General features: G+C 36.8%; 1 long non-coding RNA gene across 1 annotated transcript in view; it reads right to left on the bottom strand.

Annotated features, from left to right (window-relative positions):
• Nucleotides 1-84: 84 nt before the first annotated feature.
• LOC111934644 (uncharacterized) overlaps nt 85-27,662 on the bottom strand; it is a 28,808-nt gene continuing 1,230 nt past the window's right edge. Inside the window, exons 2-7 of the long non-coding RNA XR_015275229.1 lie at nt 10,600-10,685; nt 9,949-10,048; nt 9,703-9,827; nt 5,280-5,355; nt 4,044-4,091; nt 85-3,370 (exon numbers count right to left, since the gene is read on the bottom strand). This is a non-coding gene — a long non-coding RNA (uncharacterized LOC111934644). The remainder of the gene's footprint in view (nt 3,371-4,043; nt 4,092-5,279; nt 5,356-9,702; nt 9,828-9,948; nt 10,049-10,599; nt 10,686-27,662) is intronic.

Raw genomic sequence — 27,662 nt, 5'->3', positions numbered from 1 at the left:
CATGTGTATGTCAACATAGGTGTCTTATTGTATTTGTCAAATTGAAAGTAGAGTTAGTGTTAAGTGCCAGTTAAGACTCACAAATTATGTTACAGCCATCTGTTTCACTTGCCTTTAATTATCATTTCCACACTTTATGCTTTGTGAGAAATAAGTGAAAAGGGTTGCTGCCTTTTAACAGTATCAAGTGATACTAATTTTCGTACATTTTGAAATATCTTTGCAGCTTTCAGTTAAAACACAAGTGAGTAGTCATTTTATTCTAGATGCCGACTTTTACAACAGTTTTCGTTCAAGAAGGTTTAGGATTTTAAAATATTCTGCCATATATTATAGCTCCATATGGCGCACTGATTTCACAGCTCTGTACTTAGGAAACAATTTTGTTCCTGAGTTTTCCAAGTATTTACATAAATAGATTGTACTGTACATTTGTCTCTTAAAATAGCTTTTTACTCCTTGTTGCAGCCAATCTTCCCTACTGAAATCAGTGATGATACTTTTAGGTCATGTCCTACTTGCCTGAAAAGAACTGCTCTGAGGTCTGTGTGATTACTGGGTATATGAAGGTACTGGAAACAAAGAAATCACAAAGCAACTCCAATTAACCCCTGTGGTATCCTTCTTGTGCCCCTTGTTTCCACTTGCAAAATTGCACATTTCATACCTTTTTAAATGGTGGTTTGGACCTAATTTAAAAATTTTTACAATATAGAAGAAAAATTTTAAAATGTATTCTCATTGTGGTTTTTAAGCTTTTTACATGGTTTGATACTGTACAGCCTATTTCTTAAATCCAAATCTAGCCTGTATGGAAGGCTTTCAGGGTCCCTTATAGCAGCTCTGAATAACCTGCAGTTGTTGCATCACAATTTGCCAAGAATACTTCTCATGATTTCCAAATTAGCCTGCACTTTATTCCCTGAGTAGTTTGAGTTTATTTGGGTATTTTTTTTACAGGAAACATTTGACTAAAGCTGATCCCCCAGCTAGCACTGGGCATAGCCTTTATTGACAGATGGATGTCAACCATAGTGTTTGTTGTGCTGAATGTAGTACAAAAAAAAAACCCAAAAACATCTTAATATATGACCCTTACAACTGAAAAATCATTTCTTTGAAATAAAAGATGAACAGCTGTAATCACAGATTTTTATTAGAATGATAAAGTTGGGTTTTTTAATGCTTAAAATGTACAACATTTAAGAGGAAAAAGAATGGGGAATTGAGTTTCTTCAATGTTCCCCAACTTCAAAATTAACCCTGTCTCGTGTTTAAAAAAGAACTTAATCAGCTCTTGTCTTAGACCCACAAGGCTGTAAGTACCCTGGTGCCAGTTTTTGTGCTGGTCCCTGAATGTATTTCAATTTGAAAGAATGAAAATGGGCTTTATTTTCTGATGCATTACATGCAGAAAATAAATGTTACAAAAAATCTAGTTAATTTTTACTCAAAAATTTTTTAATATTTAATGAAAACATTTGGTAGATTTTATTTCCTTCTCATTGATCTCAGGATTAAGTATCTCACTATGACCTATAGGACACACAACTCTATTTGTGACAGTTTGTTAGTTCCAGATTCTTTCAACAAGTAATATGTAGTTTTCATGGGTTATTCTAATCCATATAACTCTTATAAATGCTAGGTTTGCATGACTGAATTTTCTTTTTTAGGTATATTTATCCATGTGCTAAAAATTATATGATCCCTAGTCTTTCCCAAGTTATGTTGCCTTTGAACAGTAAAGCTGTACTAATAAAACAAATAAGAAGCCTGCAGAGCCCAAGTCTGTGGAGAAGAGGAAAATTGAAGAAGTTCCCAAATGGCCTGAGTAATATTTCAGTCACTGTCATAGCCTTGTGATTACATGGTCAGAACACAGCTGCCTTTTGGCTACCCCAGAGCTCCTACAACCAGTTCTGACTTTTGGCTAACTGGTTCCAATATCCCATGGTGTTTTTGAGAACCAATCTGCCTACACAGCCCATGGCAGGGTGGGGTTCAGTTACTGAGCAGTGCTTCAAGAAATGAGTCAGAACTACTAGAGCCATACTTCCACTTTCAGTATAATCAGTTTCCCTTCACTGCAGATGAAAACTAGCTGGGTAGACTGCTGGGTATAACAGTACAGAAAGCTGACACTTCTAGAAAAAAAATCTAGTACTGGTTTAGCAGTCGCAATCTGGTTGAAGCTGATATTGTGGTCTTTAAACTTTTTTGGGGCATTAGTGAAAAATATCACATTTCATACTAGTGCTGTATCTAAGTACCATTAGCCTGTGTCTCTCTTAAATTCATACATTTCTAGGAGCATCCTGATTTTGCACTCCATTGTACCCGTATCTGCAATATTCTCTGCTAGCACTGAATGCTCCTGAGCAATGACACACTCGCTAGACACACACTGACCAGGAAAAGACCAACAGTGTTGACTACTTTTTGGGATTTCTAACTCATTTTTACCTTTTATCATAGTAGCTTAGACTATCTGAGCAAACTATCTAATGAAGAATGAATGGTGATAAAAATTGTAGAAGTAAACTTACAGCCAGCATGAAAATAAAACTGACTGTGATTCACAACTCCTGCAAGTTCTCTGAGGAGACATCTGTATTTACAGAGATGATGGCAGTGGCACAGGAAACTCAGGTTTAATGCTGTTCCTGATTCCTCAGTGATCACAGAAATACCAATGTGTACTTAAAATGCATGGTATTCTCTCATCTGCTGTAGACAAGATGACCTCATAGCATCTACAAATTCCAATGGCATGTCGCAATAATGACTGTCTATTTTTACTAAGCCAGTACTAAGAAGGGTTATGAAAAGAATTGTCGTTGATTTACAAGAAAAGGTGTTTGTCATGTGAACACTTCACAGAATCTTTGTCACTAAAATATGCTTTGCTTTGTTTTACACTTGGTACAAACAATTCTGTACGTTAGCAGGAAACCTGCTGAATGAGGGGAAAAGGCTTGTCTTATTTGTACCTAAATAAGTTCTTATATCTTTGATCACAACATTTAATTTTCCAAACTATTTACGTACAATCCTTTATCTGAAAGGGTACCAACAGCGCTAGTAGTAAAAAAAAAAAAAAAAAAAAATTTAAAAATCTTAGCACATATACCTAGGAACATGAGTAAATTGCTGCTTAAAATGAAACAACTGAATTCGAGTGGATGTACCAAGCCACAGCTACAGTCCGAGTTTCCTGTATGGTCAGGCTCTGTGTATCTGTTCACAGCAAAACTCAGTTAAGTCCATTTACTTTTACATGTCCTTATTTCAAAGTTGACATGTAAGCCCTATGATTGCTCAGGTCTGTTGACTGTTTATCAAAGCAAGATTCCTAATCCATGCCAGCCTGAAAGATAAGATGATTTTACACTGAGATCACACTGCTAAAACTGAATATTAATTATAATGAAAGAAAGTATTTTAAAATCAAAAACCTGGATGACTTGATTTATGCTTTGAAAATCAGTATTTACAGCACCCATCTCAATCTAACAATATAAAAGCTACTGTTTATGCAGCTGCAAAAACCATTCCTGTGACATCTAATAAGTATCTCTGTATGGCATCAATCCCCCTTGTAAATGCAAAAGCACATGTCAATATGCTGTAATATGTGGTTCTGTGACACCATGGAACTGCAAGTTTATTTTCATATTCAAATTCCTTTGCTACACTCCATTTTACACAATCAGCTTAACAAAAATCTTTTTCCATCTGTTTCATAAGTCAACAACAGTAATTTCTGAATGGTCAACTTGTTTCCTCTTATTTCACTATTGAAGATAATCTACCATATACCAGATAAAACAGCTTAGTTTTTATAAGTCTGTTCTTACAGAGCTAGGCTCAGGCAGAACCAAAGGACTTGATGTCTTTGTACCTCTTTCCCCTAACATTCCTTAATTTATGGTAATATCTTGTATACTGGAGAAACCCCAAAAAACTTCATGCCAAATTCTATTCAAGAAAAAACAAAGTACTGTGATAAACCAAATAATAGGTACCTAAGACCTACATACCTCATAAAGTCTAAATAATTTTCAGGTTTGGAATCTGCATCATTCTTTCTGAAAAATGGAATTATGTCAGTACTCTTAAAAGATGCACATCACATCATTTTCCCTAAATAATTCCTTCTCATCCCAAACACAGATTTCCTAGACATCTTTTACGTGCTAAAACTGATTTCAATATTTTATTAATTCATATCTAGAAATATATGCATATTACAATTTATAATTAGCCTCAAAGTTCATTATCACTTACATAAAGTTGCTTCTTCTTTCCAAATGTTTTTTAGGAGCAAGGATTACACTGTGAAGTATTTATCACTAAACCACAGCATTTGAGAGTTTAAGCATTACGTTAATTTTTGAGACTGTACTGCAGCTTATTTTCCACCAGAGAAGTGAGAGACTACAAAGAAAACTCAAAGCTCATAGGATTATCTGCTTAACCCCAAATGAATATGGCTAAACTGGAACAAAGTACATCAGTGTTCTAATACTCAAGGTTTGGTATTTCATGGGGATGTTATATCAGCATTAAATGGGCCTGTGTTTTTTTTGTGAGAGTATTTAATTTGCTCTAGGTTTGCTCATAACATGTCTGTAATAACTACTACATTCACCTGTGAATAACACAGGGAACCTCTTTGCAGAGACAGGAGAGGAGCTGACAATAAACGAATTCTTTGTTTAAAATGCAAAGGGGAAACAATCGAATATTAACCCCTGGACATTTCTGATACAATGTTTAACTCACCTCCCAAAGCAGATGAATTACCCTCAAGATAGTAAAATCCATAATTCTACCTAACTAATATTTTAGATTCCCTCACTTCGGTAAGCACCCTCAAATACTCCTAATAACTTTGAAAAAGTCAGGTCTTAGGACTGAGTTTACTGGCTAGCATTCTCAGCTACTACTGATTATTATAGAAAAAGATGATTCAGTGGTTAATGGGGGTGAAAAAAGCAGGAAAATACTCTTGAAAGCAATTATGAGATAAAAAATTCCTAGGAAGACAAGTCAATAAATCCCAAGTCTCTTAACCATTATAATCAATCTTCCGTTTGTAAAGAACAAACAGCCAAGGTACATAAGGAATACCACTCATTACTGGCTCTTCACTGTATTTTTAATAACCCAACAGAGCAATTGAAGGCCTGAGGCCAAGTCAAATAATTTTAATTTTTCTGTAGTAATGAAAAAAAAGAGATCTAGCAGAGTGAAGATGTTTGCTTTTCACTTACCAGAGGCGAAAGATTCTGCACAGGCCATTTAATCTTCTGTCGTGATTAAATGTTATCTTTACCAGTAAAGGAAATTCTGGAATATAAAAAACCAGCACAAAATATCTATGTATAATTCAAGTGTATAGTAAACAAACCAAAAGTAACAGATACTTAAAATAATCTCATATATTAGGTAACTTTTAGAGCTCTGTGTGATTCCTAAGGTTATCACATTCTCCCAGGCATTTCTGCATTCTGTCTGTTTTAATACATTTGAACACAAGCTTTCAAATCTCTGCAAGAGAAGTAGGAATAAAAGAAAATTAAGTTCTTTGCCTTTAAGATCCAGAACTAAAGATTCAGATTTTGAAAGCTTCACTGTACTGCACTTTCCTCCCAGAACAGAAGAAAGGACAGACATTAGCATAAGGAAAAGAAATCCTTTACTGGAACTATCAGAATGTAAACATGACTTATGAATTATTAGAACATACAATTTGGTGTGCTTCATTGTTTTTTAATTGTAGTTCCAACTGTCCTTCAATTATTAACATCATAAGATAAAATCCTCTCTAAAGCAAATGTGGAATTTTGCCCACAAAGAGCTATAAGAAATAGATTTAAATATTGCATGACCCTGTTTAAAATTAAGAAATACCTGGTTTAAATGCCAATTTATAAAAAGTATAAAAAGCTGCATTACATACATTCAGAAAATAGTTTCCATTACAAGTTGCCAGATGTGTAACATCAGGATTTAAAGACATTTTAGCACCACCTATGACATTGCTGCAGCTGAAAAATACTAATGCTGAAGAAGAGGAACAAAAAGCATAAACCCACTTCTTTTTCAGTACTCTCTCTTCCCCTCAGGAACACAAGTAAAGGCTACCAACTGTTCTTTAGCAACAAGGAGCTCAATGTAAGAAGTAGCCCTCAAGGCTTAGGGGAACATCAGCAAGAAGCAGAAAAAGTAGAAGCTATTTCTGCATTAATTTTCCTATTCCTAAATAGCTTGTGCATCATTTAAAAACAAGCAAAAATATGCAAAGTTATCATACAAGGACCACACCTACTGAGAGAAACAGATGTAATTGAATTTAGTTTTATGTGAATCAGAACTGGGGGTCATGGTTTATCCTTGCCATAGGACTGCACAGAAATTAATCTGCACAGAAATTAATTAACCCAAAAGATAAGAAACAGTCACCTCAGACTTTGAGCATAATGAAATATTATTTCTGTAAAACTGCAAGAAACTGCAGCTTGTTTGGTTGCCTTGTTAAGTTACCAACTGAAGGAAGTGGCAGGAAGCCAAGCCCATCTCAAAGCAGAACCACTTGTCTGCTGTATATTTGAAGATGTAATAACCCGTCTCCTGCTTGCCTAACCATGGGGCTACCTTCCCTTCTTTCATCATGGAAGCACTTCCAGGACTGATGGGAGAATGTTTGAAATTAATGACAAGTGAATAAATCGTGGCCTGTGGGCCCCAGGCCAATCTTAACAGAAATACCCAATATGATATATCCAGGAGGAAAAAAATACATGGCTTTGATTCTCCTTCAGACAGGAGTCAAATTCTAGGGTCTAATATAAAGTCCAACAGATTGTATAAGCATCCAAAAAAAACCATACACTCTCCTAAAGAGGAGGATCTGGATGCCCTATGAATAATGAACATTAGCCTCACTGAACATACTGGAATACTTTTCTACACAAAAAGTACAATCATGCTGAAAGATTTCAAGATGGAGCCAAACATCTAGAGTGCTATTTTGAAGGGTAATTCATTATGTTAGTGATCTTATTGATTAACAGCAAACCCCTCTTATTAAGGTTAGATGTGTATATTGATTTTTTTTCTTTTTAAGGAAGACTTTGTATAAATATTAATGGCTAATGCCTAAAATTGAAGAACTGAAGGGCGATTTAGCAAATTAAATGAAGCTGGGTTCTCTGTTCTCAGCAGTCAAGCTACATAAGCAAAATGCCACATCTGATCTAATGTTTATTTTTACTATTTTTAAAAGGATTTTGGAAGAAAATCTTTGTTACAACCTCTTACAGTAAGGGAAAAGTTAGGTAGGAAAGTATAAACAAAGAAAGGTTAGGTTACAAAAGTATCAGAACAGATAGTACACAACCACAGCCTACAAAGGGCTGAAATATTGAATTGTGGATGTAACCCAAGGCATAACTCATGTGTCTCTCTAACACCAATATAAAGCTGCAAATTGAAAATAGGTTTACTTTTCTAGAGCTCAGAAACACTACAGCATCATTGAAACACCCCAGTCTTCTAGTGCACAATTTGTTTCATTTATTGCCGCTGAAGTTTATCCCCATCTCTGGGTCTAATCGGACACCCCTGAATGCTTTACACTGTAGCAGTTGGCTGCAGAGATGCATCTCTCATGATCCTGATGGGGCATAAAGTAGATAAACTACCAAGTTCCTCGTTTCTAGTGCAAAAAACCTCTTAAGCACAGACAAATCTGATTATTCAAGAATATTGTCCTCTTTAGCCTGCTCCAGCAGCAAACATTTCAAAAAATAGCTAAACCTATTTTCTCATCTGTTGGGGCCATGTGTCTGTAATGTCTGCACATAGCACATCTAAATAAATGTATCTTCATTAGTTTCATGTCAGTGTTAGCTCAAATAATAACAAAAGTATCCTCAGACTGAATATGCTGCCAAAGCCAGCCAGCTCTGCTTTTTCCTACAGTATTATCATCCATTAAAGCTGTCGATTATGAAATTATTTTCTATCCCTGTCCTTCACACCACCCAACCAAGTCCAGACTACTGCTCTCTGCTGTCTGTATGCAAATAATAATTCATATTCCAACTCAAATAAACATAAAGTACAACGTTGTGTTCCTGTAGCAATAATTTAAAGTACTGACCCATTAATATCTGTCACAAATAGGGGAGACAATCTGCTAAATAGTTATCCAGCAGCCCTATAAGAATGCACACATATAATTTCAAATATGTATATTTTCATCTTGTACAATGTAAATTTAAAAGAAAATATGTATAAAGGACAGAAAGAAGGATATTGTGCAAAATATAAGAGGAGTTAGATATTTCTTGTTTTATTAGCAGTTTACAATCAGCATTAAAGATGAATAATGCATGAGTATCTAGAAATTAGGTGTTCAAACAACTGAAGAGAGAGGTAAGCTTGAATAACCCATCACATCAATCTTCAGGGAAACAAATTAGGGTACATTACTGTCACAGCTTTTGCTTGACATGGTTTCAGATTTTAATCCAGAAAGCCTTGGGAACATCAAAGAAATAACTTTTTCCCCCCTCTCTCCTGATCACAAACAAGTGAAAAGGATTTTAATAAATCCTTTTAGCTGGATACATAGCTTATACAGAGGGAAAGAGAATATAAAAAAATATATTTCTCTGGAAGAAGGAATGATGCCTCAGTTACACCCTTACCAAAACAGAAGCTTTTAGAAAATTCTTGCACTAGACAGCAGTTCACTGAATTGCTACATTAATGTACATTTCAGGCTTTGAAGTCAGAGGGCCAAAGTAGAAATGGCTCAAGAAAAAAGGCATGCCATGCCCCCTTTACAATTACATTAATTATTTTCCCCATCTCCGTGGAAAGGTTATTTATGTTATCATGTATCCAGATTTCTCATTTTCCTATCAAGACTGAGTGGGGAGACAAGATAAATACTTGCTATTTCATTTACAGAACTTCTACAGCTCACTTATTTCATTAGATTTGTCACCACTTACAGTGGTCAAAGTAAGAGCAAACCTCTTTTTACATTCTGATAAGCATACAACTGAAAGGCTTCTGTTCCTCCATTAAGGCCAACCAAAGCACCCTGAGGGCAAAATAAACAAGCAAAAGAACATACAGGAAAAACTTACTTGCAGTAATGAGATATTCTGGTAATAACTAAGTCACAGCATTGCCATGGAAGAAGAAACTCAGGGGCCAAGTACCTAATTCCTGTGCCCACTCCACTTGCAGACTCAGAAGTCATTCAGTAAAGGTTGTGAGTAAAGATGCATCTATGTTTGTGCCTTTCTAATTCAAGTATTTCAACAATTTCAAGGTTTTGTCTGCAGCTGTAAACTGTAATTTTAAATACACGGCAGTACTACAATCATATCACAAAATAATACTGCTTAGATAGGGACATAGATGTAGAAGTACTAAAAGACAGAACAATAACTTTCTTCTCAGGAGTCATGGTTTTCCTTCCCAGTTCTGCCATTGCTAACTGTGTTTTCTTGGTTGAGACATTGGAGATCAAATTATCCAATTTGTCTATTAATTCAATTAATGCAGTAATAAAATGCAACTATCTGCTCTAAATATTACCAGTGGTGTGACAATACCAGTCTCTATAAAATTCACTTTTGCTTCTAAATGTTATAGCAGACATGAAATATTCACCTTAGACTTTTCGACTTTAGACTGCTGTGTGCGGCTGAAACAAGACAGCATATCCATCACCATCAGGAATTTGCATTCTTCTCGTTATATTTTCCTCCAAAACAAGCTCTGGCAATTTTCCAGAGCTACTTTCCCAGCATAGAAAACAAAATAAAACGACAATGAAGAAAGAGGAGTATTAAAAAAAGACATACAAATAAGCACATAATCCAGGCTAGAGGGAAAGAAAGAAAGCAAGCAACATACGGAAGTTATCCAGTTCCCAAACAGCTTAACCATCTTCCACTTCCTTCCATATGATTAATTCCTGCTGTGTACGAGCAAAGAGTAACCACTACTCTCATTTCTGCTAAGAAAAAAATAAAATTGTGTTAAGACATATAAGCAATAAAGAGCAGAACAAAATCTGACCACAATATCCCTTTCATGATTCAGGGCATGATGTTTCTGACAAATCTCAATCACAAGATCCCCTTAAAATTAGATTTAAAACTATGCAAAATGAACAACCGGAACAGCAAGGAGGTATATGCAACTTTTTTTTCCAAAATATTAAGTTATCTGAAGACATTAGCAGGATCCTGACTACACAGCTCCTCTTATCCAAATTCTCTCTGCTTTTTCTTTTATACAGGTCCTAAATATGAGCATTTGGGATGTATTTATAAATGAGTAAATTATATTTAGATATTTAAAAAAAATCAGAAGTAACCATCCACACAAAATTGCAAATACACCAGGTACATTAGTAATAGATTTCAATTTCCTGCACCCAGAATACTGGCATTGTTGTTGCTATAGGGATTATGCTGACAGTAGCTTTTGGCAGCATATGAACAGGTGAGATTCATTACCGAGGTCATGTTCTCTTAGAATAAACATTTGTAAACAAATTACCGCTTGAACTGCCATTTCCTGGCCAACAGCACACTCATGTCATCTGGTTTTGGGCACATTTTCTCCCACCTCTAACAGAGAGGGTACTAGAAGTGAAAGGAAAAAAGAAGTCACAAAATAGATTCAACTGTTTTACACAGAAAGGAGCATAACAGGAATGACTAAACTCTGTTCTGGACCAGAGGCAACAAACAAAGCCAGGGGAATTGTGTTCTCTTTGTCTTTCAGAAGAAAAAAAGCCAGCAAAACAAAACCAGAACCTAGCAAAAACCTGAAAAGGGTGGAGGAAAGAACAAATTCATTTTCTCTACAGCATCATCAAAAATTCTGACTTTGTAGTAACTTTGAATTTTAGTTCAAATTAAATCAACACAATTCTCTAAAGGTTGGAATGGTCACAGAAAATGGCAGCAAGGGTTAGTGACTATACTTGATATTAAATTGAAATGTCTGCCTTTGCTGGCTTAGATCTATTAATTGATTTTTTTTAAATCTGTTATTTTTAAACTTATGCTCAGCTCTTTATCTAGTGCCCAGTCATATTCAGGTAGAAAGTAAAAGCAGCCTTTCCAGAAAGAAGGGATGTTTTAGATTACAGTACTGAACAAAATAGTCCATTCCCTGTTGAAAAAAAACCCATAACATTGCAAGAAAAAAGAATCTTAGTAATGGATTATTTACAGCCTCCAAGAAGAGTCTGCTTTTGTAGAAACTAAGCAGAAAATTAGAGAAAATGGAAACAAATGCTTCATTTATACCTGTGGCTATGAAAGCAGATTAAAAAAAGAAGATGAAAGGCTTCAAGTTCCACAGCTGCATATCCTGAGCCACAACAGGCTCAAAAGGCTATGCACACATTTATGCTCTCCCAGGGAAAGAGAGGACTAGAATAGAAACCCTGAACTCCAGAGAAGATCCCCCTATCCTTTCAAAACATACCTCAATAACAGGTTTGTTTTTTTTTAAAAGTAAATATCAAGAGAACAAACTAAATATATAATAGATTTTAAACTGCTCTAGTATTGGAAACACTTGAGGATTGGTATTTTTTTAAGAGCAACCTAAGAAACATATAAAATCTAGTTTAAATAATTCCCTAATGATTCTCAAGCCCTTTTACATTTATTGCTAGTGACAACATTCAATACAAGACAGTGTAATAATTAATATTGCAATTAATTATGGTAATAAGTTTCTTTCAGCTGAAGAAATTGACTGCTTGACAAGAGATAAGGAATACATTATGACTTACTCAGCTGAGCAGTTATTTGTGTAAGCAGCATACTATCTCTGATAAATCTAGTCACATAAGTAATGACTGTGTAGAAATCAGTAGTTTTTATGATAAATGAAGCCCTTACTTTCAGGTCCTCGTAAAAATTCGTGTTCCAGCCAAAGAGGAGCTCTAGACACAGGCAAATCAGGTGGCTGCCCAATGTGGAAGCTCTTGAAGGCAGCAAACCTGCAATAGTGCTGCCACCTGCTATTCCTACAAGTGATAACTCTACAGAGATCCTGACAGCTGAGTTTGTGGGGTTTTTATAGCTTAGAGGGTCTTTGCTCCTCCAGGCTCTCAACCTTAAAACTTAGAGACTGAGTAGTGATTCTGTAGAATGCCTCTACTTCCATAAGGAAAATAAGCTGTAAAAGCCCGCTTGCTTTCTTGCCACAGGACCATGGAATAACATGGCTCCTTTAGGGAAAAGCATGTATTATAAGAACAAATGAACACAAACAAAAACCCCCGAACTTTTCATCCAGATCCGTCTGCTTCTGGGAAGTTCAGCAGGAGGTTCTAGAGAGAGCAGAAGGAAGATTGGCACAGGACAAGGCTTCATTCTCTGGTCAGAAAGGCCCACATTTTGGGCTCACAGTGCCCTATTCTACTCTTACCTGCACCACCAAGCAAGAGGTCACACTATTTCTGTCTTTTGAGGTGTATCAGTGATGTTTTGCTCATGTGTTTTTGTCATAGGGGTTTGAATTCTTTCTCCTGAGAAGAATGCTTACCAATGCTGCTCTAATACAGTTACAATATAACATTTCCCATCACTATTACTTTGAAGATTTTATTTCCAGACAGCCCTGACTCAAAGAGTCTGTCTCAATGCTACTTCATCCAGCCTTAAAACATAAGGTTTGGAGATGACAGTTGAATATTACAGTCTTTGTTTTGGCAAAGCACCATATATCACATCTGTCCAAGTTGTGCACTGTGAAACAATATATCCTAAGCACTAGAAGCTCCAAAATACAGATCTTATGCTTTTAAGAAAAAGTGGATAAAACCAGTCCTTTTTCTATTTGGCTCTGTTTTCTATTTCTTGATTCAGCATTATTTACAGATAAGCTACAAACTATGGAAAGTCAATAAAAAGAAAGCTGAACTAACAAAGCACATGACACTAAACAGCTTATCAGCAAGAGCTGTATCATCTCCTTGCCTGTCTCCTTCAAGTTAAAGGAGATCTACAATTTATAGAGTGCTGGTAAACACACTTTAGAGATTTGAAGCAGACACAGGAAGAGCACGGCACTTGCCAAAGTCCACAGAAGGGCAGAAAGATATGAACAATCATTATCTATGCAACTCAGCTGGAGAAAGCTCCTCAGAAGTGTGCAGTGAGAAGACAGGGCTGCTAAGTCAGCTGACGGCAGACTTTTCTGCCCCAGCTTTCCCAACTGATGTAGCATCAACCAACAGCACCATAGAAAATAACACATCACAGATTTTTGGGTCAAGCTGCTTTCCTCCTATAGAATATGGCCTCAGATTTAGAAGAGACAGAAAACAAATCTACTAGAAGGTAATTGTAACTTTTATCTGTATATATCTCAGACTTGGATGATGCAACCCTATAAGTAGCTTTCAGTACATTGGCTGTTTTTTAACCTCTGCTAAAATAAAAGCCCTTTACTACACAATTGATCTTGCTATTCCCCTGAAGCACTCACTTCAAGAAGTTTGAATTCTAAAACACCAATATTTATACAAAGAAAAATTACCTTTTGGCATATAAAGATGTCAAGACAATAGAGATTTATTAAGCATTAATAGAATTCTGAATGCATTCAATTTATAGTCTGAAGCTATTCCTATAATCACCAACATAAATTTTGGTTAGAGAAACAGCTCTTGTTTTGTGCTGCCATAGAGTTTAAGAGGATACAGACACAAACCACTGATGCACCTTCTGCACTGCTTTTTACATAGAAAGTTAGAGGATGATTGGTCCTTCTTAAATGATTTTTTCTTCAGTTGCTCAGTTTTGAGATCAGCAGGACACTTTCAGCACTAATGAATGTAGTGCTGTGCTGAGTACATGTCACTGGGATAGCTCAGAGAAAGAAAACAAAAAAGTCTGGAACACCAAGGGAATCCTGTTAAATCAGAAAGATGTATTAGCCTTGAAGCCTTCCAGGACATTATCTCAGAACCAACTCACAGACAAAGGTCAGAAAAGAAGTAATGAGGCTGCCCTGAAACTGTGTTGAGCAAGGAAGACTGAAAGACTGTAATTTAAACAATGTTAAATTGGACGGCACAGTCTTATAGAAATGCTTTTTTAATTATAAAAGCACAATTGGAACCACAAATTCAGTCATTTTTTGAAATAATTATTTTTGAAAATACTCATAAATCCTCATGCATTTGTCCAGATTTACAAAAGGACTAACCATCACTGCTGGTTTAGCTTTTATAAGATCTATTAAAGGCAGTTTTGATTATAATGACATGAGACATGTAGGTATACAATTGTACAGGTGCACATCAAAGCTTCTGAAACCAAGCCCTAATTAAATTTCTTGCCTGCAAAACTATGTGTAGTCCACCTCTATGCTCTTCTGCAATTCTCAGTGCTCTGTTTTCCATTGTAGGTACCAGTTTACTTACTTTGGTGTTCCCCAGGCCTTACAGGCAGGAAGAAAGAAACATGCTCCTTTCTTCCAGTGTTTGTACTGGTTCATGACTGCAGAATAAAGAAATCTGTAATTCTGTGTTTTTGGAGAATCGAAGGCCATGCCAGCTACAATTCCTATACTGTTACATGATAAAGCATAACAAAAACAATTAATCCTTGTGCTGAATAAAGACAGTGCAATAAAGTAAAATAAGTCAACTAAAACATGACTTTATTATGGAATATTTTTAACTAATTTTTAACTAATATAGCATTGCCCTAAATTCTGGCCTCAGGTAACAAGGACTAATACAACAATGAAACAAAGACCTCCAGCCTCATAAATAAAAGCAAGTACAACATATCCTGATTTGTACCACTGTGGAAGCATACCTGAAAACTAAAAAGCTCCTTAAACAGTTTAAGAATTGGCCAATATTCATAAGGAATCCAACAGTTTGGCTGGGGAACATAAGACAAACACAGTCAAGCATGTCTTACTGACAGCACTGATAGAGTCCAAATTAAAATGCTCATCAATTTAAGTGGATGGTAAAGTGTACGACAACTTCAAATTTTAATTAAATACCCAAATTATATATATTTGAAGTCAGTTTTTAAGGACAGGTATTTTTCAGGAATTTCTTCATTTATGGGCATCATGGCAAACTGACCACAGGGACAGATAAAATGATGGGCTGATCTGGTGTACTGACAGTCTAGGACATAAGAGTCACAGCTCCTTAGGACCTTTCAGTAGACAGGCATGAGGTAACTGATGTTGAAAAGAGTCTTGTAACAATGAGGAAATAGGAATTACTCTTTACAGCTGTTATTCAAAGCCTCTAGAAATTCAGCATGAAAAAAGTGAAGCTTAAATCAACTCTTATTAGGTGTCTGTCCTCACAAGTGACCTGCTGATATCAAGTTAAAAATGCCTTAACCAGGTCATAAAGGTGAAGTTAAACTCTACAAAATGCCATTTTAAATCCATGCACCACCTGGAGTTTACACAAAATTTAAGAAACACACAAGTCTTGTGTCAAATTCCTGCTCAGGAATCAATTTTGCCTTAACATGCAAAGCAAACTACAATGAGAGAAAGGTTATAGAATAATATTTAAAAGAAAATATGACATTCAGAAAAAAGTAAATATCATCATAATCCCTATAGCCTTCACCTCCTCACTAAGCTGAAAATGAATAGGACAGCTATCAGCTATCAGTTCACTCAAGAGGCATCTGCATAATACACTTAAAACAGGTATACAATTACACTTCTTTTTATATTAAGTCCAAATTTTCTACACAAAGAAGTTCTAAACACAGTCCCAAATCACATCCATCTTTCTTTGTTTCTTTGTTGCATAAAGAAAGAAAAAAATGAAAAAAATATTCTAGAACAATCTTCCTCCTAACACAACCTCCCAGAAACACCAAGCCAGGAGGATCTTCAGATACTGGAAATGATTTCAAGATTTCTGACATTTTTTCATTGCTCAGACTGACAACATGAAATGAAGGCAAAGTATCAATCAGCTAATGAGCTACTTTAAATTACATTGAGTTCTGACTGCTAATACAGTTGTACACCAAACCAGCTGAAGGCTTTTCACCAATGCAGGCAAAATTCAGCACTGCAATATAGCAATATGGGCCAAAGGGCAGGAGGAGGAATTAGTGACCACCGTCCTTCTCATAGCTAATATAAAAATGTAAAATACCTCAGTCCTCCCTTCCCCATTACAATCTCTAACAAAAATTTAATCTGAACAGTGCTAATATAATTTTATACCAGCAGTATACAAGTTAGAGAATATAAATGATTAGATTTATTTGTACTGGAAGGAAAATTGGAGTACATTAAGACAGAACAAATACACATTATACAAATCTTGCTATTAATATCTATGGTGATATTGGGTCAGAGTGGAGAATGAAGTAAATCTAGTTGTCGTGAAAAACAAGTTATTTACTACTTGTGTAGAAGTGTTTGGAATCTTAGTGTATAAATCTAAGGAGCTTACTTTAATTGTTCAGGAGAACAGCAGATGCTAGGATTAAAATCCTAATTTACAAAACTGCAAAACCACACAGACACTCTCTGAGCATGTTCTTAAACTTTGGAAGACTTCATGCACATACTATAGAATAGAAAAAGGATTCTCAATACTTACATAGGTATTTCTATTTTATACCCAATACTTGTCTCTCAGGATTAATACAGCATATTCCCTTTCCAATGGATGTCTAAACCATTTTGTAAGGGATGACTCCCTCCTCTATTGATCTCCTCTAGCCATATCACACTTCTTTTGATACAGTTCTGCCAGCAATAGGAGGAAACTCTTATTTGATTTAGCTCATCTTGCTGCTTTGTTGTAGGCAGGTTCTGTATCCTCTGTCAGCTCAGAACCAGCACTGAACTCTTGTCCCCCCTGTCATGGTAGTGCTTGACTCTCACAGGGCATTAGCCAAGATGTTTCCTGTCAGGAGCACTGAGCTGTTATTGCCCACATGTTCCCACACTTTACAGGATCAGCAATGCTGAAGGTAGAGTGCTTGTGAGCTGCAGCAATGCTGGAGGGCAGCTGGGCTCATTACTCACTTCTCCAGCTGGAAACAGAGTATTTATTGCTGTGAGACCTTACCCCACCAGGGCACCTCAGCCCCGAAATTATCAATATATATATACTCAGCCAAAGTCAGCTGCTCACTTAATTCTCAGCATGTCAAAACCAGGCACAGTAATTTTATTACCTGAGCCAGATCAGCTTGATTAATTGTGATTGTTCCTGGGTTTAGCCAACAGAATTAAAGGCCCCAAGGTTTCAGATTTTTTTCCCCTATATAAGCGAAACTGTTTTAAAACTTAATAAGGCAACAACCACTTTGCAATACACAGATAATTTTCCCACACACAGTTCAAAAAAGCTCCTCTGCCCTATTCAGTGAATGTAGTTAGGAAGCCAGTCTGCACCATGACACCAGCTCTATGCTGGCATACCAAAGTAAAAAGACACAAATCTTAGCTTGATTGTTATATAAGTTATAAATTATGAAAGAGAAAAGCTGAGCTTCTTAAAAGGATGTATTTTTAAAAGTCTGCCCTGAAACCTGAAATCCCTTGAAATTATACCCGAGGCGATGCTAACCTACTTGCCTAGAAATGAAAATTTTCACAGCAAATCACTATTACAAATATATCTATATAATATAGTGAACTATATATGCATGACTCACTCAGGATGCTACCTCAAACATGCTGACATTGTTAGTCAGAAATAAGCAATACAGTTTCTACAGGGTATTTTAAAATATTATTGATATTGTTACTACATCCCTTTCTTAAAATGCACATACACACAAAACACACCCTAGAATTTAACAACTTGAATTGCCCTGTTTTGTCCTTAGACTTTTACTTTACACTCTCTGGTTTCTGCCATCCAGTGATTTGGCAGCAGAGCATTTTATCTCTGTTAAATGACAGACTACATTCCTACAATCAAGAATACTACAGAAAAAGCTTCTCTCAGTCTCTTCTGTACTTTGAATAATGAAGTTTTCCCTTTCAGCTTGTAATCAGAAGTCCCAGGATCATTGCCAAATGTGTGTTTCTTGGATACCAGGCAAAGGCTTCCTGTCTACCATTTAGTTCTTTAGTTTCATTTTCTGAGTCAAGCTGAAGGCTCAAAAAAATATTCATTCACAGTTTACAGACTTGAAAAAAGGAAAAGGTTGTCTTCAGTAACTCTTAGCAATCAAAAAAAGGAAAACAGAAAATTTAATGTTGACTGTTTAAGTTCGAAACTTTTTTCTGATTGACTATTTCACCTAAAATCACTGAAGTAACATGAAAAAGGGCAATGAGATACAGGTGCTGTCATAATTTGGATACCTAGGAAATAATCTCTAAACTGGTTAAAGGAGTAAGATTTTTCTCTTGTTTCCTCAAAAGTGAAAGATCAGGAAGTAAAAAAATTACCTTAACAAACAAAGCTTGATCTCTGCTGAAAGACAACACGGGGTGTTTCAAGTCCTAGCTATGACCCTGAGACACTCATGAGAGGTGGTTGCACTTCCCACAGAAAAGTGGCTTTGGCTGCCACTCTCCATGACACAGCACTTCCCTATTCTATCCTGTTGCTACAAGACCTATTGCAAACCTAAGACACCCTCTGTTTCAGTTTCTTTGCCATTTACGAATATTTTTCCCCCTCTTCTGCTGTCACCTATAGGTTTCAAAATGTATTATTCTCCTTTCTTTTTGAAAGCATGATGTTATTCTTCTCACTATTGTTTCTGTTACCAGGTCCAAACTGGAAGCACTGGGTTGTATTCAAATTGGTTTCCCCCATACCTAAATAGAACCCACAGAACTATCTGACCACACAATATGCACCAGATTTTTCCGAAAATGGCAATTTATTAAATTTGCAGAAGTCCCATTACCAAAATTATTCCAAATTTAATTTACTGTCAGTTTAGTAGATTGTGTTTCTAAGCCTCTATTTTCAAGTTACTATGGAAACAATTCCTGATACTTGTGTCCTAACCGAAAATTTAAGATGAGTAATTTTAATGTAAAACGTTTAGTGTGACAAAGTGAAGTTTAAGGGGGGTTAAGCAGGATTTTGGGTGTGGGCGCGGTAGAGGCAGGTTCAGGTGGGACCGGAGTCATTTCCCGAGCAAGAGCTCCCTCGAGCGGTGAGAGCGGCAGCCCGGGGGCCCCGCAGCGAGCAGGGGACACACGGGCCCAGAGCCCCGGCTGCCCACAAAAATCATTCCTTTCATGAAAGGAGACAATTAAGAGGAACAAATAATACCCAGGACATAAGAAAGTTCATAACCTTACGGTAATTTAATTTACTCAGGTTAGCTGCATCCCCAACTGTCACAACACATTTTTTTAAAAAGTTACCAACATTACTTAGTTTTGAGAACTGCCACATTTTAAACAACAGACTTCTCTACTTTTCTTTTTTCTTCAATATTTACTGATAAAAATGAGAAAGGAACAAGAATGTTCTTTGAACTGCATGCTTCAGCTTTAACCAGAAATGAAGTATGCCCATTTCATCTTATTTGAGGGGGACTAACTTCTTTCCAGATAGAAATAAGATTTCAAAGTTCATATTTATCTGAAGCTACTCAAAATGAACTGTAATTGTTCTTCTAGTGTGCCTCTTTTTCTGACAATCAAGGCAGAACAGGAAGATTTCAGCAAGGCAAGCCACCCTACACTGCTTTCAGCACCAGGAATAGCCCCAATCCTTATCACAGAACCAGTCTGCTTCAGTTCCACATGGAAAATTTCTGGGATGCAGGAAAAAAGCAAATAAGCAGCAAGAGAAACGACAAACTTTACCACAAACTTTTCCTAGAGGGAGCTGCTAGCATGTAACACAGTACCAAGCACACCCTGATGACATCCATCGTTTGGCACACAATCTTAAAAGACTTGTTCCCTCAGAGATGGTTGGAACAGCATTCCAGGGAGAGACCTGGCCTTGAGGAAATAAGAGGTTTCTCAAGCTTCACACCTCTAGTTAAAGAAGTATTTTGTCAGTGACTGCCGGCTGGGTAGTGGCCAGGGAGTGGGTGCAAATTTGCAGGGGTGTGCAGGGGGTATCCCCTTGCAGAGATAAACAAAGTGGAATGAAGAATTTGTGTCGTTTCTCTTGGAATTTTTTTCATAGGCAATAGATCCCAAATTCCTTCATTCCTTAATTCCTTACAGAGATGAGAAAACAAAAAAAAACCAAACAAACAAAACCTCCAATACTTGTCTGATATGCTAAGCTGCATGTCCAACATAATACAGACTATTTCAATTACATTTAAAAGGTGGGAAAATTTCATACACAAAATAGTCCAATTCCCTTCTCAGTACCCTTTTGTCTGGACTCTTCCCATTTCCTGATTAATTTGCAAATCAGATTTTAGTTGGAGATACTGCATTTAGCTCATGAAAAGGATAACTCCTGTGCTCTATTAGAAACATTAACCAAAATGCATCACTGGGGAAAATTCCTTAGAACAATAGCTTAATATCACAAATAGTCTTAGCTGAGAACAAGGCAGTCTGGCCTTTATTTTTGGGGAAGTTTGATTAGATGACCTTAAAACTCCCAATCTTATATGAGAACCCTGTGACCAAATCAGGAGAACCATCTTTGAATGTGTTAAATATTATTGTTTCTCACAAAACCTGTAATTATTTTTATTCTGGCCTTTTTTGCCCACTTTGAATTACAAAAAAAAAAAAAAAAAAGTTATTAAATAATACAGGAAGGGACTCTATTTCCTCACCTTTTCCCCTTCCCAGACTTCTCAGAAGAAGTCAGAAATGAGTCATTATTCAAGAAGAGTATGATGATGACAAGCGAACTTATTTTTCACATTTTCAGAGTACAAAGGTAGCAGATGCATGAATAGACAATTCCTGCTTCTAATACAAGAGAGGATCTGCAAGTCAATTTTAGTATTTCTCTCCCCTAAGTTACGTACTATTCCAGCAGGCTAAGAAGATTGGTGGTAGCTGAAAGGCAAAAACTTCACTTTCAGATACTCTGTCCACATTATTAGTTCAGTGACAGATAAAAAACTATTCCCATTTTAACTTGTTATTCAAACATGCTTCAAATTGGAAAGATCAGACTGACATTGGGTAAAGCTCCAGACTTGCACTTATGCTGAAATCAGTGGTAAAAGTCAGATCAACTGGAGCAAGTCTGAAGCTAAAGTTTTGAAGTAACCTTTAAAACTACAACAAATAATGCAATAGGTATTGGTGCATGGTTAAACAAACTCATAAAAATATCTTTATAAGGATAGATGTGCCCTTTACTACACAGCTCTGAAACAGCACTCTTGAACTGGTTAAGAAATACTGCTCCAGCTTGTAAAAGTGTTTCATTTTAGAAAGCACCAAATGTGACAATCCTCTGCACTTCTTCTAAGCACAAAGATCTATCTTGTACATAAAATTTTTATCAGATGCACTTTCTCCAAAATAACACAACTCTAGACATCAGTTTTGTCTATATAAAGTACAAGAGAAAATGCAGATACCTCCATAACTTAACATGAAACATTACTCTTTGTTATTTGTTTTGTAGTCTTTGCACTCATGTGAAATATTTTGTGTAAACTAATTTATCTGAGACACCATGTAAACCAGAAAGAGTGTGTACAATGGAAAACGGAAATGTAGAAATCTGATATTCAGCAATTTCTAATAAATTCCTTATGCATTTCCTAAACACTGATTATAAGTGTGTTGATCTAGTAATAATTTGACTCTTAGCTATAATGAAATTACAAATATAACCTTAAAGCATAGATGAAAGAGTCACAATTCATCACCAGTTGGAATTCAGTAACAGCTTTCAGGAATCTCTTTACTCTGATGAAGGACAAGATTCTGTCAAAAGCTGGGCTGGCTTTGTTTAAAACAGATTAAAGGTAAGCTGATGAGCAGGTATGTTTTCCTCTATAGAATAAATAAGTTATTCAGTAAATTGTTTCTACAGAATACTTCCATTATAGTTGACACATGTCTAGCACTACCTTACCACCACAATTCATAGCCATTCCCTCTACCCCTACTTTTAGAGGGTCTAGTTTACATCTACTAGCTGCAACATACTTCAGGAAAATCTAAATAGACCTAACGGTGTAGCAACAGGATCTTTACCTCTATGTGACATGAAAATGTCCTTGTTACTCTCCTGTTATTGAGAACAGGCCTTCACATAAAGAGCAGATACAGCATGAAGTAGTAAGTGAGAGCATGGGTTTTTTCACTGAGAATGTTTCCACCCATTACAGAAAGCAGGCCCTAAGAGGAGAGACTGTTCAGCAGGTCAAGAAGATGCAAACTTTAGCTGAATCCAAATTTTAAGCATGAAAATACAAAACCTGTGTAAATGCATGACTGCATACAGATTTGGTGGGTTTGCAGGTGTTTTCACTAAATGTAGCCTTTATCTTAAGAATGTCTTTTGTTCTGACTCCACACAGAGTTAAGTGCACACAACCAGCAGGGCTTCAGAGTAATGCTCATGAAGAGTTCCTAGAGTGTAAGTGAACTTGAATTGTCAGTAAAATTAAAAGATTGAGTGCTTCCAACTCAGGGACCTTCTGCACACTGGAAAAAAGAAATTTCTTATTTAAAGTAGTGAATGCAAGTATAACACAGTTACACTACAAACCATAGTAACTGAAAGAAACAAACTGCAAGGCCACTTCTTACATCTCAGCTGTTACATGCACTATCACACCCTAATCAACTGAAACACTTTTTCCAAACACAAACCTTATTAAAAACATTTTTGTCTACCATAAATACAGTAGCACTGAGTTCTTTACATTAGGAAAAAAAGGAAGCTGGACCTCATGCAGGAATTTTTATAACAGAGAGAGACTGCAACAAGGCTTACTGATTTTTTTCAGCATTGATTTTTATAGTTTTCCTTCAAAATCATTTTTCAGCAAAGATGTTTTGATTTTGCTCGTTTTTTTACACAAATTATGGGCTTGAAATGAACTTCTCACAAGCATTCTCAAGTCTTAAGTTAGTATCTTTAAGGGATATTAAGAAAAAAATCTAAAAAACACTTCTTTTTGCTTAAGGGAAAACATTGATTCCTTACAGAAACTAATTTTCACAACACCTTTTTCCACTATTGATATCCATATAACATACCTGTATCACACTCCTATTGCAATAAGCTCTGCATTCCTTAAAAATCCCCTAAAGTGCAGTTTTAACACATCAGGAGCAACAGACAAGCCAAAAAATTACACAAGGTGAACCAGTCAAATAATACCAAAAATTATGATTAGAATAAAATGTGTGTTGATGCTTATCCAGGGTAAAGACATAGACACAGATAGAAATGCACTCTCAAACATTGCTTTGTACAAAGCTTCCAGGGAAATCAGCAATAGGGGCTCCAATCAGCTGCAATTCAAATGGAGAAGGAAGGTCCTTGCAATGTCAACTTTTCAATGTGTATATGCACGCACACACTTTTTAGCTTTTTATACACATACATGCTTTTTACTCATCCAGCTCTTACTACAGGATAAAATAGCAATCCTTTTGAGCTTTCTCCCAAGCTTAGGAAAAAAGACTTTTCATCTTGCTAAAGACCATTATTAATTCAGCCTGATAATCTAACTTAGCACTTCATAACTTCAGCTCAGACACCATATGCCAAGCTGTACTGAAACTTTCAATTTATCTTGCTCGTGCTCACAGAGGAAGGTTTGTGACCAAGAGTTCATTTCAAAAACATAAGGTTAATAAATTTAATTGGCATATTTTTCTGATCACTCACAATCTTTTAAAAGGTATATATGTAACACCTAGCACTGTTCATCACAAAATCTCTCTCAGTGAGGAAGAAATTAAACTCCTTTCCCCCAATCCATGTTGCTCTCAATGTGTGATTTCTAACTCTACACCCAAAAATTCCAAAACCTAAATCCAAATTCAAAACACTCTAATTACAAGAAAAAAAAGGATTTTCCACATGCCCTTCAGATGGAAAAAAAATCTAGTAAAGCCCAAGTGCCTTGATAAAACCTCACATTTAAAAAGCAGAATTCCTAAATTCTTCTTGCTAACTCAGAAGGAAAATCCCTTAAGCTCTCTCCCTCCCTGCTCCCCCTTACAGATCAGTGGAAGGCTTTTTAGCTTGTTCAGCACTACCTGCCAGTGTTCCCCTCCTCACTGATGTCTGTTTTAAGTTTGTGAGGAAAACATGCCCAGCACTCAGATAAAAAGTAAGAAACTTCTGATTTTCTCTCAGCTATTTCAATTGGGGTTGCAGGCAAACGACAGACCAGGGAGTCAGTTTTGGCATGAGATTCAGTTAACCGAACAAAATGTTTGAAACTACTGACATGACATTAAAAAAATATCACTAGGAATTACAAATAGCACTATGAGGGGGTGACGAAAGTCACAGGTCGTGCTGTGAAGGTGGCTGGATCCTACAGGTGCAATTAGAGGAGAAACTGGCAGAGAGAATTGGAAGGGACTGCCAGGGACCTTGCAGGGACTGAAGTCACACAAGGCCACCAGCCCCAGGGTAACTGTAATACCGTATAAGGCTGGGATTATCTCAGTAACCCAAATCTGAGTGCAGATGTAGCAAAACTGGGGCCAATGGGGAACAAGTCATTAGGGGTGGATTGTTTATTTGGGAGGAGCCGGCACTGGAAAAACAGAGGTGTAATGACAGCAAAAACCAGCTCCAGGAAATGGCAAAAGGAACGAGGTGTGCAGCTCATTCCTGGTGCTGCACAGAGATACCTGTCAGGCAGCCCTGGGTTTCATCACCACACCCGGGCAGGACAATAAACCAGACCTGTTGTTCTGACCGTAATAAAAGCTTCAGCCTCTCCCATAGTCAGAGCTCAGGATGCTCTTCCAGAGGGAACGACTGGCTGGCACTGGTTGTTGTGCCTTTTAGAGCTGCCCCCTTCCTCAGACTCTTCAGAGTCCTAAATTCTCTGCAAATTTCATGTCCTTTCTTTGCTGGTTTGCTTTCTGTTGCTGAAAAGTTCTAGAAATCAGACAATGTGCATGATACACTAACTGCCTTATCTGATGAAAACTGATACCAAAAACAAGCAGTGGCCATATAGGCTCAGAAATTTTTTTTTTTTTTTCAGCGTAACTGCATTCTTTAACAGTATTTAAACAGACCACCTTTTCTTAGTTTAAATTCAACTGTTCAGTAATAAAGCAGGAGTTAGTGGTGCCAGGTCATATTTTCATGTTCAGACCACATTTAACACCTAAAATAACTTCATAAATAAGCCTGAACAGGGGTTATTTAATTTAGAGTAACATGAAATTGATGTCTTTCCAATTTTCCAGTGATAAACATGATCAATATTATTTTATTTCTAAGAAAGCAACATAAAATGCTCCATTTTAAGAAAGACATAAAATTTGTTTTATATAAAGAACGAAAAAAAAATGCCTGAAACAATAACTGAATTTGAATAGTCCCTTTTTGGGGACTGTTGGGATTTAGCCTATGTAAGGCTAAGACAATACCTCAAAGAGCTGAGGATTGTGCATCTATTTAGGAAAAAACAAACCTTCATATAGCAACTGCTTTTTATCATATTGTGTGATAATAATATCATTAGAACTAAATGAAAACCTCTTATCTGAAAGAAGAATAAAGTCATTTTAGAAATGAAAAAGACATTCAAAGAAAACAAAGAATGTGCAAGTGATACCAAAAGAAGCAGAGGAGAACACATTTTTGGAAACTTTGGACTTTCCAAGGAAAGCCTCCATTTGAAGATATGTTGGAAGAAATTTAAATGTGAGATATGGCCAGCTGTGCATCTAATGTGTTCTGCCAGTACAGCTCACAAGTCTATGGTAAAAGCAGTGTGCAGGAAGAAGAAATACCACCTTGTTCTTCATCTGCATTTGAATTTAATAAAAAGCTAGTCATCCCAGCTTATGATTCTTTAGCTCCACTTAAAAAATAAAATGTAAAGTTTCATCCCAGTGGAGTTTTCTTATTATCTATTACCTAGTTTGATTGTGCACGATATAAACCAGGCCTGCAGTAACAAGGCTGTTTTGGCAGGGAAGAAGGAAGTAGCAAACACTGCTTCTAAACTGCCTCTTTGACTTGTGCTGCAGCTGATACCCTGAGCTCACCTCTCGCCCCCACAGTCCTGGCTCATGGTCTGGCTGCCAACACGGCCTCAAGATGCCAAATGTCTTCAGAAGCCACTCAGCTCCCAGGACAGGTAAGTCTAGGCTGAATCATACGTTCAGTGAACTTCCTCCCTATAGGCATAGATAAGAATGGCACCCCACTGGTTTGAACAAAGTCATCTTCTTAGAACTTTAGATTTAATTTTTTTAATGCAAAGAAAACATAAATGCTGTGGTATGCTAAACATTCCTTGTATGTTAAATACAGCTTATATCAGTCCTGCTGGTTCTGTTTAACACCTAAAAATACAAATCTGAGCTATACAGCAAAGAAGCATTTCTCCACACACTTGTAACTTTTCTTCATACCTGACTGCCCACCAAAAAGAAAAACCTGTATGACAAAAAAATCTTCTCTAGAAACATACCAATCTGTCAGAAAGTATAATCTAAAATAGTCAAGCCAGGTGTGCATGGCAGACAGTTCTTAGAGTAGATGAATTTAGCCTTACCAAAATAAAAAGATGAAGCCAAGTAAAGAAATACACACAGATAAATCATGAAGCCTTACTGGGTTTAGTTACATAACTTAAACCATGAAACTCCCTAAGGCTGTACAGGCAGCCTCCAAAAACACCAAAGAAAAATACCTCTCCTTACAAGGGCTTTTCTTTCTTTCTGTGCATCTCAGAACCAGATTAATCATTACAATCCACAAGGACTCTTTTCTTTCCAGCAGCCATCCTCTGCCATGCCAATCTTTTTCTCCCTCCAAAATTAGTCTCCATTTTCTTTTGAAGCTCTTGACTGATGCCACACCTGCAACCTCAGAGATAGGTATTACCGCCATCATGCACTGAACCGGATCATTATAGGCCTAATAAACACGTTGATGGAATTTAGGGCCCCAAAAACACTCGCCCAATAAGCAGCAGAAAAACCACCAGCAGACAGTACTTCTCAATCCAGCCACTGCAATCACAGGCTGTGTCAAGATGAAGGGTACCCCTATAGACAAAGAGGGAGGTACTTCAGGTAAGCCTTCAGGTACTCAGGTCTGCTCCCCTTAGGCAAGGGATCTATTCAAATTTCTGTGCCACAAGCACAACAATCTTTTGAAAGGGGAATAAACAGAAAACCTTTTCTGTTCTCTCTCACATGTCAGGCCAGTAATCTGTTCCCATCAGCCTCCCCTCAGGCCTCAGCCTTGCTCACCTCTTCCTCAGGGAGCATTCTCTCTGAGGTACAACCTAGGCTTATCCAGAGAAAAGCCAAGAAGCCAGTTTTTGGTATTTGCCCTTACACAGACTCCCTGCCATCACCCTTAGCCACATGCCTGTCACAGCTTTTAGAGCCTTCCAGCAGCCCCTGCCTATCAAGGGGGTAAGGACCAAGAGACTATAGCTAAGGAAGGGCTCAGTAGTTGCTCTCCTAGCCCAGCTTTAGGAGACAAA

This window comes from Cyanistes caeruleus, chromosome 12 (genome assembly GCF_971803275.1).
Source record: "Cyanistes caeruleus chromosome 12, bCyaCae1.hap1.1, whole genome shotgun sequence".
In the NCBI taxonomy this organism is placed as follows: Eukaryota; Metazoa; Chordata; class Aves; order Passeriformes; family Paridae; genus Cyanistes; species Cyanistes caeruleus.
This window is presented reverse-complemented; position numbering and strand designations above follow the sequence as displayed.